This window comes from Rhinolophus sinicus, chromosome 16, assembly GCF_057876585.1.
Source record: "Rhinolophus sinicus isolate RSI-liver-muscle chromosome 16, RSI-T2T, whole genome shotgun sequence".
Taxonomy (NCBI): Eukaryota; Metazoa; Chordata; class Mammalia; order Chiroptera; family Rhinolophidae; genus Rhinolophus; species Rhinolophus sinicus.
Window position 1 is genome coordinate 82,813,783 of NC_142516.1, and position 14,647 is coordinate 82,828,429.

The window sequence follows — 14,647 nt, forward strand, 5'->3', positions numbered from 1 at the left end:
CAGAAATTGCAGTATCCCAGAAGTGATGTGTGACATGGAGCTTTTCCGTTGTGACCACAAAATACAGTGAATGCTGCTGTCGAGTGCCATCCAACAGAAAGGCAGGGATCTTCAATATGGGAAGTGGCGCATCAAACCTTAGTAACACTGTGTGACAAGTTTCAACTTGTTCGGTTGTCAGTCGGGTATGAGCTACGGTTGAGAGAAGGTGTATTTTAAAGTGTGCCCTAAATCATCCTCCATCGTGACAATGCCCAATAATCTGTTTCTACCTTAGAAAACTAGAAAAAAGAAAACAAATTAAATCCAAAGTAAGCAGAAGAAAGAAAAATAGAGCACAAATCAATAAAACTGAAAACAGGAAATCAGTAGAGAAAATCAACAAAACCAAAAGCTGGTTCTTCGAAAAGACCAATAAAATCTATTAGCCTCTAGCTAATTAAGAAAAAGTAATTAGTCGAAGTTCTAAAAAGAAGACCTTACTAACATATCTATATACTCAGAATTTCCACTATTAACTCTATCAAAATATTGCGAAAATTAAGAATTGTGCATTTCCATTCCATTATACTGTAATAAATGATGGTTTATTGTTGCGGGGGGGGGGCGGAGAGAAGCCTGTTTATCAGAAACTTAGATTAGGTTCTAAATAGTATATTTTAAAAAATTGCTTCAGAAACTTCTTCTAAAGTTGAAAACGATGACTATAGGATAGTCTCTCTCTTTCTCTGGGACAGTCATAAACATCTTTTTTTTTTTTTAGAAAACATAAAGCTTTTTGTGCTTAATCAATGGCATAGAATTGTCTTCATATCTCTCACAGTTGTCCAGCTTCCTGTAAACAAGCTTGTTGTGTTTTCATCATTTATCTTATTTTCTCTCTTCCTTTTCTAATATGCTATCTCCAGATGAATTTTTGAGGTTGTAAACATTTTATGATGTAAAATGATTCTAGAAAGCATGGTATTTTAGAGCATGATAATTCATCATGTATAAAAACTGGTTTAGTTAATTAAATATTCAACCAGAAGAAATTAGTACATTGTGAACTTTTCCTTAAATTATGTGTCACTAATTTCCTAGTTAGGGTAGTTCTTGAATGAATGGTTTATGGTTCCTTCAGTTTGTCAGGTTAAAAATATTTTGCTATTTTGTTTTTCTTTGAATGCCACTTAGGTTTACTTATCACTCTCGTATGCACAAAAGTATAAAGCTGTGTTTTCTTTTCTTTTTTTTTCTGCATCTCTCTTGCTTGCTTTCATTTCCCTGGCAGTAGCTTTAACATCTTTGTATGAAAACATGTAGTTGCAGATACTGATAGTCTCCTTATCTTTGTCCTATCTTGAGTTAGCTTCTGAGCATTAGGGATTCTGTGTGCTCTGCATATCTGTCAAATTCCTTGTAGTGACTAATATGCAATTATTTTGAAAAGCAAACTTCGGTTTAACTTTTTTTTCCTCATTAAACTTTCTTTTAATAGGTCTTAAAATTCTATGACAGATTTTTTGGTCAACTTGTTTCCATTAAAAAGTACTGATTTTAAAAACTAATAACTGAAAAACTGCCACATACACACTCACAAAAAATGGCCACAAAACATTCTCCTTTCCTTCTGAAGGTTTCATGATGCATTGTAATCATTAAGCAGTCTTTAACTGCTAAACTTAAATGGCCAATTGAGACAAACAGCTCTGAGACCGTTCTCCCACCACTGATTAGGACTGGACTGGCAGGTATTGGGATAATATTCATTTGGCCTTCTGAGCCTTCTGGGCAGACTCTGTGACTTTGCCAGCTCCAGCTGCCTTCTTGTCCACTGCTTTGATGACACCCACAGCAACTGTCTGTCTCCTGTCATGAACAGCAAAATGGCCCAGAGGAGTGTTGTCAGAGAATCTCTCAACATACAAGGGCATGCCAGGAACCATATCAGTGATGGCAGCATTACCAGATTTCAAAAATTTTGGGCATTCTTCCATCTTTTTCTCTGGATGATGATCATTCTTCTCCTTCAGCTCAGCAAAGCAATGTGAGCTGCGTGACAGCCCAGCACAGTGAGTATCCAGCACTGATTTGACCTAGATGGTTCAGGATAATCACCTGAGCAGTGAAGCCAGCTGCCTCCATTGGTGGGTTATGTTTGCTGTCACCAGCCACATTGCCATGACGAACATCTTTGACAGACACATTCTTGACATTGCAGCCCACATTGTCCCCAGAAGAACTTTACTCAAAGCTTCATGGTGCATTTCAACTACTTGAGTTGTAACATGGACTAGAGCAAATGTGACCAGCCTGCAGGGACAGGGCCAATACCACCAATTTTGTAGACATCCTGGAGGGGCAGACGCGAAGCCCTGTCAGTTGGAAGAGTTGGCGGCAGGATTCAATCCAGAGCTTCAAACACTGTGGTTCCACTGGCATTGCCATCATTACCGGTGACTTTCCATCCCTTGAACCAAGGTGTGGGGGCAGAGCCCCAGAAAGTAGTTTACAGGCTCTCGGCCTCACGTGGAGGGGTGCTGGCTCGGGTAGTAGATGGCCATCAGCTGCGACTGATTGGCCGTCAGCTGTAGCCATTGAGCCATTAGCCACTAATATAACTGCTGTGGCTATGAAGGAGAGCTGAGGAGAGTGGAGGAGAGTGAAAGAGAGTCGCCGGTGGGTTGCAGACAAAAGGGACAGCAGGTCGCACGTCCAGTGAACCCAGCCTCCAGTGAGACCGTAGTGGTATGACTCCCCTGCCTATGGCTCCGTGGGTGTTCCTTTTTGGCCTCACCATATCCTGCGTTCTTGTATGGGGAGCGGGACCAGAGACCCCGCAGGCTTCCCCGCACGACAAATGGCGCAGCGAGCAGGGTGTGGTGCTGGCCAAGGCCTACCGAAGGATGGTGAAGCAGTTATTGCATGTAAAAGCTCAGCTTCGGGAGGCCCGTGAAGAGCTACACCGGGAATGGGAGGCACGGTCTACCTGGGAGATTCAAACCTCCAGATGGCATTCTGCCCTGTTGGCCAGAGCAAGTGTCGTCTTCCTTTTGTTGATCTGCTGCGGCCTTAGGCTCCGAGTGTTGTGGACATTTTACACCGAGGCCTCCACCCACTCAGACACCTGCCACGGTGAGCAAGATTCCGACCAGGTAGGAATGGCGTCTGACTCTGGGCAGGAGGATGTATGGCCCCCACACAGTATATGGTGTTCGGTGGCCACTGTTCTCAAGAGTTGGACCCCCAAGGAGGGGTGGGAGGAGATGGACGGCTCTCCAGCCAGCGTGGAGAGGGCCCTGCAGGCTCTGGCTGAGCAGTTGCCGGAGGAGGAGAAGGCTACAGCCGGCCGCGTGGGCTGGATGTTCCTCACGGCTTTGAGTCTCAACACGGAAAATGTGCTTAATGCAAGGGCCCAGGTGCCTGACCAGGTGTCCCGGTTGGACGCGCTGGAAGCCCGGGTCCGCCTGTTAGAACAGGGGCCCCAAGGTGGAGACTCTGAGGCAGAGGAAGCAAGTGGAGACAATGTAGCTCCCAACCCCCAAGCCCGGCCCATCATGAAGCACAAGGTAAAGCATGAGCAACCTTTGGGCCCCGGGGGCGTTGCTGCTGGCAACCCAGCTGTGACTGAGTTCACTACCTACACCCCATACACTCCCACTGAGTTGCAGGAGCTGGGGAGGCGGTACAGACAGCGCCCTGGAGAGCCAGTCTCGGCTTGGCTGTTACGTTTATGGGATGAGGGAGCAGACAATATTCTCTGCTCCCCAGGCGAGATGGAAAAGCTAGCCTTCGTGACAGTGCATCCATCCCTGCGACAAAGGTTACAAAACTGCCATAGGTTGGCCAACAACCAGGACAACCATTCTCTGATGGCATGGCTCACGGCTGCGGTACGCACCGTATGGGAACAGGCTGGCGAGCTGCCAGACACTGTGAGTCAATGGCAGTCATATACGGAACTTACGCAAATAATCCGTGAAATGGGTATGAGACATGCTATTTTTAACCTCAACATGCAGGGCCCAGATGACGAGCTTTTTACTGCCAGCATGAGAGATCTGGTTTTGGACACTGCACCTGCGAGTGCTTTTGGATCCTTGGTTGCTATTCTTACACCATATGTAGGGCGACGGATCCATGAAGTTACAACTGCCATGGCCAGCCTAGGGGATGTTGAAAGCCGGAGGCGAAGGAAGTTAAGACAGGAGGTCCGCACAGTTGAGACCTGGAAGCCCACACCAAAGGTAAAGGGGCGAGGTCGCGGGCCTCAGAGAGTAACACGCGCACAGATGTGGCGTGATCTCGTGGCAGCAGGGGTTGATCAGGAAAAAATAGACCAGCAACCCAACGCACTCCTGCTTGAACTTTGGAAACAGTTGTGTCCGGAACAACAATTCCGGAGAAACATAAGGGAGGAGTCTGGCAAAGCGCGACCCGTGTCCCTCCAGGACTTCATGCAGCCGCTTGAGGCCGACTCCTTGCAGCTTGATTAGGGGTGGGGCCAAGGTACCCGGTCAGAGGGGACGAGCAGGGACCGGAGGCCCCACGTGGAACTGTCCATACATTGGTCCCCTTCGAATGTACAGAGGGTTTTGGCTCTGGTTGACACTGGTGCTGACTGCAGTCTCGTTTATGGGAACCCAGAACTGTTCCCCGGACCAGCAGTCTGCATTGATGGCTACGGGGGAAAAACTGTGACTGTGAAAGCCGTTTCCTTACCACTGGGTATAGGAAGGCTCCCTCCTCGTACCTACAAGGTTTATGTCTCCCAGTTCCGGAGTATATTCTAGGGGTGGACGTGCTACATGGCCTCAGCTTACAGACGTCGGTAGGAGAGTACCGTCTCCGGATCCGGGTGGTGAAAGCGGTGACACGCGGGCATGCTCACCACCCTCCTCAAGCATTGCCACAGCCCTGGCGCGTGGTTACAGTGCGACAGTACCGCCTGCCAGGAGGGCAGGAGGAGATTGGTCGTACAATATTGGAATTGGAGAAGGCACATATTGTGAGGCCAACGCACAGTCCCTTTAACTCCCCAGTATGGCCTGTCAAGAAGCCAGATGGGACCTGGCGAATGACTGTGGACTATAGGGAGTTAAATAAGGTGACGCCACCCTTGCACGCTGCAGTGCCTTCAATTCATGATTTAATGGATCGTCTGACTGTCCGCCTGGGGACTTATCACTATGTAGTGGACTTGGCCAATGCTTTTTTCTCCATTGACATTGCACCCGAGTGTCAAGAGCAGTTTGCTTTTACGTGGGATGGGCGTCAGTGGACTTTTCAAGTCCTTCCGCAAGGATACTTGCACAGCCCCACTATCTGCCACGGGCTTGTGGCCCAGGATTTGGCACAGTGGGATCGCCCATCCTCTGTGGCCTTGTTCCATTATGTTGATGACATTCTGTTAACCTCAGATTCTCTTTCTGATTTAGAGCAAGCAGCTCCCTCTCTTCTCCACCACCTGAAGTCACGCGGCTGGGCGGTGAATGAGGAAAAGGTCCAAGGCCCTGGCTTATCCGTCAAGTTTTTGGGTGTTGTGTGGTCGGGTAAGACAAAGGTTATACCTGAGGCAATCATTGACAAAATACAAGCCTTTCCCCGGCCGACCAAGGTCTCCCAACTGCAGACGTATTTGGGTCTGCTAGGATATTGGCGGGCATTTGTACCCCATTTAGCACAAATGGCAAGGCCCTTGTACAATATGATAAAAAAGGGGGCCTCATGGGATTGGACTGAGGCTATAGAGCAAGCCTTCGTTGCCACGAAACGGGCAGTGCAGCAGGCACAGGCTCTGCAAGTAGTGGACCCAGGCCGCCCATTTGAACTTGATGTTCACGTAACCCAAGAGGGGTACGGATGGGGCCTCTGGCAACGGCAGGAGCGTCTCCGGTTGCCAGTGGGATTTTGGTCCCAATTATGGAAAGGAGCGGAGGTCCGCTACTCTCTAATAGAGAAACAGCTGGCTGCTGTGTATGCAGCCCTAGTGGCCACAGAAGCCATCACAGGAACGGCACGCGTGTTGGTTAGAACAACGTATCCTGTCCAGGGGTGGGTCCGTACGTGGACCCAGGGACCCAAAACGGGGGTGGCACAGACCACCACCCTCGCCAAGTGGGGTGCCTACTTGGAGCAACGTAGCACCCTTAGTTCAAGCCCTTTGAGCACAGAGCTACAACAGGTCCTGGGGCCTGTGGAGCTTGTAGCCCAGGCTGAGCCAAGTGCTCTGCCTAGAGGGGAGGACTTGGAGCCCTCGCCCTACAAAGAAGGACAGTCCCCAGTACCTGAGGATGCCTGGTTTACCGATGGTTCTAGCCGAGGGGCTGCAGCTGTTTGGACGGCTATTGGTGTGCAGCCCAAAACAGACACCATTTGTTTTGATACTGGGATGGGCCAGAGTAGCCAGTGGGCTGAATTACGGGCTGTGTGGATGGTGATCAGCCACGAGCCTGGGCCCCTAGTTATTTGCACTGACAGCTGGGCGGTGTTCCGGGGCCTAACATTGTGGCTGCCTACATGGAAACACCAAAACTGGTTGGTGGGACACCGTCCACTGTGGGGTCAAGCCATGTGGCAGGACCTCTGGGACCTAGGGCAGAGAAAGGAGGTGACCTTAATGCATGTCACAGGTCACTCCCCCTTAGTGTCCCCAGGCAATGATGAAGCAGACGCCCTAGCACGGGTACGATGGTTAGAGCGGGCTCCTGCCACTGATGTGGCCCATTGGCTGCATAGGAAATTACAGCACGCTGGAAGCCGAACCATGTGGCAGGTGAGCAGACGCTGGGGCCTGCCTTTGAAATGGCAGGAGATAGCAGATGCCTGCTATGACTGTGCCGTCTGTGCCCAGGACAGCCCCCAAAGGCGGAGGCTCCCCTGGGAAACACAGCAGATTACACGAGGGAGGGTGCCCCTCACTCGCTGGCAAGTGGATTACATTGGACCCCTGCCTAAGGCCCGCAATGCGATATATGCATTTACAGCAGTGGATACTGCTACGGGGTTGATGTTTGCTTGGCCCTGTCCGGCTGCGGATCAGCGGCATACAGTGGTTGCCCTTACACGGCTGTGCGCCCTCTATGGGCGCCCCCAAGTCATTGAAAGTGACAGGGGTACCCATTTTACGGGGCAAGAAGTGCAGCGCTGGGCTGCCAGGATGGACGTGCAATGGTTGTTTCACACCCCGTACAATCCGCAAGCAGCTGGCATGATTGAACGTTATAATGGTCTTTTGAAGCAAGGTCTCCGGGTGTCAAAACACCCTCCCACGATGCGTGACTGGGCCTCGCGTCTATGGGACGTCCTGAGAGTCCTGAATGAGAGACCACGGAAGGGAGGGCCCGCGCCAGTAGAAGCTCTGCTACACCGAACGGCCGCTCCCATTCAATTACAAGTTACCACCAGTGAGACTCTGTTAAAGCCAGGCTACGGCAGAAATGGGAACATTTTGCTGCCAGCACCCACATGCTTGAAAGCAGGGGAACGGCAGCAATGGACTTGGCCCTGGCAGGTCAAAAGCCCCCACTGTCGGTGGTTGGGTCTGATAACCCCATAGGGGGCCGGTTTGACTCATGATTTGCAAGTGACGCCAGGGGTGGTGGCTGAGTGGCCACCTCAAGTGACTGTAGTATACAGAGGTCCCGATACTGGGATGATTTTGCGAGGAAACTATGTGCTCTCACTATGGCCTATTATGGGGTCCCCTGTTCTGTTACATGTTGAAACTATGCAAGGGACCCCAAGCACTGCCATAAAGGTTTGGTACCACAAACCGGGAAAGGTGCCAGTGGCAGCAACCCTCCTTTCCCAGGACAAAAAGCTAGCATGTATCCTCCCAGATGGGAGGGATTTGCCATTATTGGTTCCTAAGACTACCGTTTCTTTTCGTCCATAGGTGTCAGTAGGCTAATATGACACAGGGACCCTCGCGGAAGACGCTTGTCACGTAGATTGTGAGGCGAGAACCTGTAGGGGTGGAGTGTGGGGGCAGAGCCCCAGAAAGTAGTTTACAGGCTCTCGGCCTCACGTGGAGGGGTGCTGGCTCGGGTAGTAGATGGCCATCAGCTGCGACTGATTGGCCGTCAGCTGTAGCCATTGAGCCATTAGCCACTAATATAACTGCTGCGGCTATGAAGGAGAGCTGAGGAGAGTGGAGGAGAGTGAAAGAGAGTCGCCGGTGGGTTGCAGACAAAAGGGACAGCAGATCGCACGTCCAGTGAACCCAGCGTCCAGTGAGACCGTAGTGGTATGACTCCCCTGCCTATGGCTCCGTGGGTGTTCCTTTTTGGCCTCACCATATCCTGCGTTCTTGTATGGGGAGCGGGACCAGAGACCCCGCAGGCTTCCCCGCACGACACAAGGCATGTTAGCATTTGGCTCCAGCATGTTGTCACCACCATTCTAATCAGAAATGGGCACAAATGCTACTGTGTTTGGGTTGTAGCCAATTTTCTTCATGTAGATGCTGACTTCCTTAAGGATTTCCTCGTATCTCTTCTGGCTATAAGGCAGCTAGGTGGAATCCATTTTATTAACACCCACGATTAGTTGTTTCACCCTCAGTGTGTAAGCCAGAAGGGCATGCTCACAGGTCTGCCCACTCTTGGAGATACCAGCTTCACATTTGCCAACCCCAGCAGCAACAATCAGGACAGCACTGTCAGCCTGAGAGGTGCCTGTAATCACGTTTTTGATAAAGTCTCTGTGTCCTGGGGCATCCATAATGGTCACATACTTGCTGGTCTCGAACTTCCACAGGGAGATCTCAATGGTGATACCACTTTCAGCTTTCAGTTTATCGAAGACCCAGGCATACTTGAAGGAGCCCTTTCCCATCTCAGTACCCTCCTTCACAAATTTTTCGATGGTTCTTTTGTCAACCCCACCACATCTGTAGGTCAGATGACCAGTACTGGAGTCTATATGTCCAATGATGATGGTGTTGATATGAATCTTTTCCTTCCCCATTTTGGCTTAGATTTAGTGGTAGTTTTCACTACACCTGTGTTCTGGCAGCAAAGCCACGGTGAAAAAGCAGGATTAACTTTTTAAGTTAAGAAATTTACTCAAATAATTATCTTTGTCTTCTAGATTCCAAGTAAATCTTATGATTCTTTAAATACAATGGGCATAGAATCAAATAGACTCCTCGTCTCTACCCCATGGTGACTCCCACTCAGAAGGCTGCAGCTGAGGTTGGGAATCCTCACTTGATCTGATTATAAGGCGTATTCTACAGAAGGAAAACTGGGGGCACAGGCAGCTTTGCCATTCATCTCTTATAGAATGGGTTCACTCACCCTGCTGAATGGCAGATGGCAGACACTGTGATATCAGAAACGATCTCTTAAGGCTGGGCTGCAGTTTGGGCAAGAAGGCTTCTTCAATAACTTTGAACTTGCTTCTTCTTCCCTCCTTGGTTGAAGCCCTGGGAATGCGGGTCAGCTCACAGCCTGGGGTGCTCCCCGAGGCTCTGGCAGGCCCTGAACCCTAAGCCTTGTTTCATTAGCATGGTTAGACTGCTGGAGTGTTCCCCAAATGCCTGTTTGGCTTCTCTAGCTCCTGTCCACATTGCTTCTCCTTATTGAACTTTGGCTTGCATTTTCCTAGTTGATGTATTAGCCAAACATTTACTAAGTTCAACCAGTTTTTAAGACTTCATTCATATTACTTCTAAGCCCTTGGTTGACTCTCATTTTCTAAAACTTTGTGAAACATTTGCTTATGTCTTGTTACCTCTATATGGAGTTGTCATTCTGTTTGAATCGTGCAATCTGTCTATCTAATGACCTCTGCCATTTACTGTCAGCACGTGTCCCTCAGCAGCTATTAAGTTGGAGATTCACTGGTACATGTGTTATTCCTTTGGGAAGCCCCTCCTGCCTCTATGCCTTGGTCAGGTTTCTCCGTAAAAATCTTCTCAGAAAACGGAATTCCTTTTCTTCAAACCATTTATCTCAGAATAATTTGTTCATTGTTGGCGTTATTTAATTATGTCTCCTTCACTGCCCTTGAGCTTCCTTACAAAATAGGCTGATGTGTTTCCCATCCCTATGTGGTTCTCAACTTCCTTACAGGGACATTAATGTAGGGGGTGCTCAAAATATATTTTGAATGAATAAAGGCCTTGATGTGTCTTAATATTATATATTGTTAGTAAAATATTGAATTTTTAAATAACTTTCATACTTAGTATGAACCCAGGATTGTACATCAATCTAATTGTCCTATAGTTTTGAACATGCAAAAACTCAGATGTTTTTCCTGTGAATCCTAATTGAGGAAACTCTTGGAGAATAAATATCTTCCAATTAAGACTTGCTAGCAAAATAAAGCAGAAAGTTTGGCAATGACCTTTGTATATATTAATTTTGAGACTAAAACAAATGTGGGGATTGGAGCCTGGACATAATAAAAATGTTGTATGTCCTGACAACATCGAAATGACATATCCAATGAAAACTCAAGGTTACAGGTAAAAGAACATGGAAGAACTGTTTTATTGGTTCCCTTCTCTGTAATAGCTGGCCATAAAAGGATATTATTTAAAGATGAATCTAATAATATATACAAGCTCTGACAATTAAGTTCGCAAACTCATTCTAGAAAAAGTGCTACATAACTCATTGCTGAATATCAGTATGGTCACCTTCAAAGTACTCCTCTTGGGAATCTATGCATGAAAGCCAGCGCCTAGTCCACCCTTCAAAGCAATTTTGGAACTCTTTTTCTAGAATGGCCATCAGAGCTGTCGTCGTATTACCTTAATGTCCTGAATGTCATCAGAATGTCTTCCTTTCAATATTTCCTTTATCTTCGGGTAAAGAAAGAAGTCATTAGGGGCCAGATCAGGTGAGCAGGGAGGATGTTCCAATACAGTTATTTGTTTACTGGCTAACAACTCCCTCAGAGACAGTGCCATGTGAGCTGGTGCATTGTGGTAATAAAAGAGCCATGAATTGTTGGTGAAAATTTCAGGTTGTTTTCGTCTAACCTTTTCATGTAGCCTTTGTAGCACTTCCAAATAGTAAACTTGGTTGACTGTTGATCCAGTTGGTACAAACTCATAACGAATAATCCCTCTGATATCAAAAAAGGTTAGCAACATAGTTTTTACTCTTGATTTGGACTGATGGAACTTTTTTGGTTGTGGAGAATTTGCTGACTTCAATTGTGCACTTTTGACACTTTGTTTCAGGATCGTATTGGTACACCCATGTTTCATCACCAGTGATAACATGGCCCACAACATCATCTTGCCTGTCCAAAAGGTCTTGGAAAACTTCGACTTTCCTTTGCTTTTGTTCATTGGTGAGCTCTTTTGGGACCATTTTTGCACACGTTTCTCATGCCAAGATTTTCAGTTAAGATTTTCCTACTGTTTGTCTATCGATGTTTACTTGGTCTGCTATGCTTCTAACAGTCAGTCAACTATTTTGACACACAATTTCACAAATTTTTGCAGTGTTTTCATCAGTTCTGCTCATTACTGGCCTCCCTGAACTTTCTTCATCAGTGATGCGTTCTCTCCTCTCAGAAAAATGTTTAATCCATTTGTACACTGCTTTTTACACATGGCATTATCCCCATAAACTTGGACTAACATGTCCCTAATTTCACTTCCACTCTTGTAGTTTTCTACATACAGGTGTTAAAAACAAAACAACAGACTCAAAATGGAGTAACCTATACTACATCTCATGTCACCACTGAACCAAGACTTGATTTCAACTCTGTCAGAAATGGAAGCCTAGATGGAAGGAGAACTGACTCTGGGTGGTGAACACACAATGGGATTTATAGATGATGTAATACAGAATTTACACCTGAAATCTATGTAACTTTACTAACAATAGTCACCCCAATAAACTTTAATTAAAAAAAAAAAAAAAATAGAAAAAGAAATGGAAGCCTAAACCGGTCAATCAGGAAATGCCTGCTCAGCATTGGTTAGGTAATCTGTCAGATAGGCCCCTACCATCCCCTAAAGGAAAATAACTGCAATAACCAATCTGCCTTTTTGCCTAATATAGCTCTTTTGTTCCTGCTTTCTTCTGCATATAAAATACATTCATTTTGTGTAGCTTCTCAGAACTCCTTTCTATCTGCTATAATAGAGGCTGCCTAATTCATAAATTGTTGAATAAAGCCAATGAGCTCCTTAAAATTTACTCAGTTGAATTTTGTTTTTCAATACATGACCATGTCATCTGTCAATAAAGACAGTTTTACTTTTCTTTTCCAAAGTAGATGCTTTTAATATTTAATTTTCAAGGAGGCCTTCTTGCATTTCCGGTAAAATGTTTAATAGAAGTGGCAAAAATAGAATCCTTAACTTGTTCTGTAAATAAGATAGAAAGCATTTAGTTGTTCAGCATTAAAAATGAAAATTGTTTTGTTTTATTTTTTTTTAAATAGAAGACCTTTTTTTAGATTGAGGAAATTCCCTTTTATTCCTAATTTGTTGAGTTTTTTAATTGTAAACATGTATTGCATTTTGTCAAATGTTTTGTGTATCTATTGACATGATTATGTGGCTTTTGTCCTTTTTGTTTTAATATGGTGCATTACATTAACTGACTATTAAATATTGAACAATTTTGAACACCTGGGTAAAAACAACACTTGGTCATGATATATGATTTTTTTTATATATGTTGCTGGATTTTCTTGCTAAATTTTTGTTAAAGATTATGTGCCTATGTTGATAAGAAGTGTTGGGATGTAATTTTATTTTTCTTGGTGTTTTTGTCTGACATTGTGTCAAGGTAATTTTGGCCTCCTAGAATGAGTTGAAAAAATTTCCTTCTTTCTCTATTTTTCTAAAAGAGCTTGTAAAAAATTTGGCACTAAGTCCTCTTTTTTAAGTATTTGGTAATATTCACCAATGAAACCATCTGGGCCTAAACTTTTCATTATGGCAACTTTTCCATTGCTAATTCCATCTATTTATTTGTTATAGGTTTATTCAGATTTGTTATTTTTTTCCTGAGTCAGTTTTAGTAGTTGGTGCCTCCCTGGGAATTTTTCCATGTCATCTAGATTATCTAATTTGTTGGTACACAACTGTTTATCATAATCTATTTTTAATCATTTTGATTCCTATAAGATCAGTAGTAATCTCTCCTCTTTCATTCCTAATTTGATAATTTGTGTCTTTTCTCATTTTTCCTTGGTCACTTTAGTTAAAGATGTTCAATTCTGTTGATTTTTTTCAAAGGAACACTTTTGGTATCATTCATCTGTCTATAATTTTTGGTTTATTTGTTCATTGATTTCTGTTTATATATTTATTATTCTATTGTTTCTGCTTGTTTAGTTTCCTTTTTTGTTGTTGTTGTGTAGACTTCCTGAGGACAAAGGATGGACTCCCACCCCAAATTTCGTTTGGATGTCAAGAGTGCCACACACATTTATCAAAGGATACAAAAATGTGGTTATTAACATAATAAAGCTTTCTTGGGAGGAAAAGGTAGCTCCGAAGCAGGTTTTAAAATGGCTTGGGAGAGTAAGAATAGGAGACTGGCTTGTGGATTTCATGGTGGTTAGGAGCTGCGGGCTTGGGTGAGGATCCCTTATCACTGACACAAAAAAGTGACGACCCAGGCTTTCTTATCACCTTGCCTATTATTATTATTACTATTACTGTTATTATTATTATTATGAATAGTGTTCCTTTTAATATATAGAACATATTTTGAGGTAGAAGGGGAAGAGGTATGGTGAGGCCTAAAAGCTGTCAGCAGTCAAGCATAAAAGAATGAAGTCAGACTTTACAACTTAGTTGTCCGACCTCGTATATCAATGATAGAATCTGATTGTATGGAGTAAATCTGTGAGTTCTGTCTGGCCAATGGTGTGCAGCGGCTGATGTCTCTGTTCATTTTTTTTTAAATATTCTTATTTTAATTTTGAATCCTGCATTGCTAGGAGCCATCTCTGTGTCTGTATTACTCAGTGATAGCCCAGTGTTTGAACAGAGGCTGTGCTCAAACATTTCAAGCCAGTAAGGCATTTGTCCTCTGCCAGTACATCTGTATGTGGGTACAAGAGCACATTCAAAGTTCAGGCCAGTTTCAATCTTTTCTTGATTTTTCTTTCTGCCGGGCTCTTTCCCATCTCTTTTGTGCCTGAACATTAGCCTTAGAATCTGCCAATTATTTGTGGCTAGGGGGACTTTTCTGATTTTGTCAGTGAGGCTTTTTTCTTTTTCTTATCATGGCAGAGAAGCTGCCAGTTCTCACAGCCTCCTGCACCTTGCCAGAATCTCTACACCTGAGCCCTAGGCCAGAAAACCAGAGATTCCCATTGCTTTTACCCAACATTCGGCTCTTCTTCAAAAAGAGACAGTTCTCCAATTGTTTCATGACTTTGGTTGATTCCCAGAGGGTTGCTTTTGTGGGAAGGCAGTGGCTGTAGCTGGAAGTCCTGATATAGTTCAATTTCCATAAATGAAAAATAAAAAAGGTTTCCAAAATGAAATAATTTAAGAAACACAATGTAAAATTAAGTTAAGCATATTTATTTGCTGTAGGAGTTCCCATTGCCTATAATATATGAACCACTTTCCCAATTAGTTTAACCATGGATTTCTCTCTTTACAATGTTTGGCAATGTCCTTCTGTGAAACACAGTTTGAGCAACACTGTTTCTTTTTAATTTC

At 44.9% G+C, this 14,647-nt stretch overlaps 1 pseudogene; it reads right to left on the bottom strand.

Moving 5' to 3' along the window:
- Positions 1 to 1,748: 1,748 nt before the first annotated feature.
- On the bottom strand, positions 1,749 to 8,952 carry LOC109439693 (elongation factor 1-alpha 1-like; annotated as a pseudogene).
- Positions 8,953 to 14,647: the final 5,695 nt, after the last annotated feature.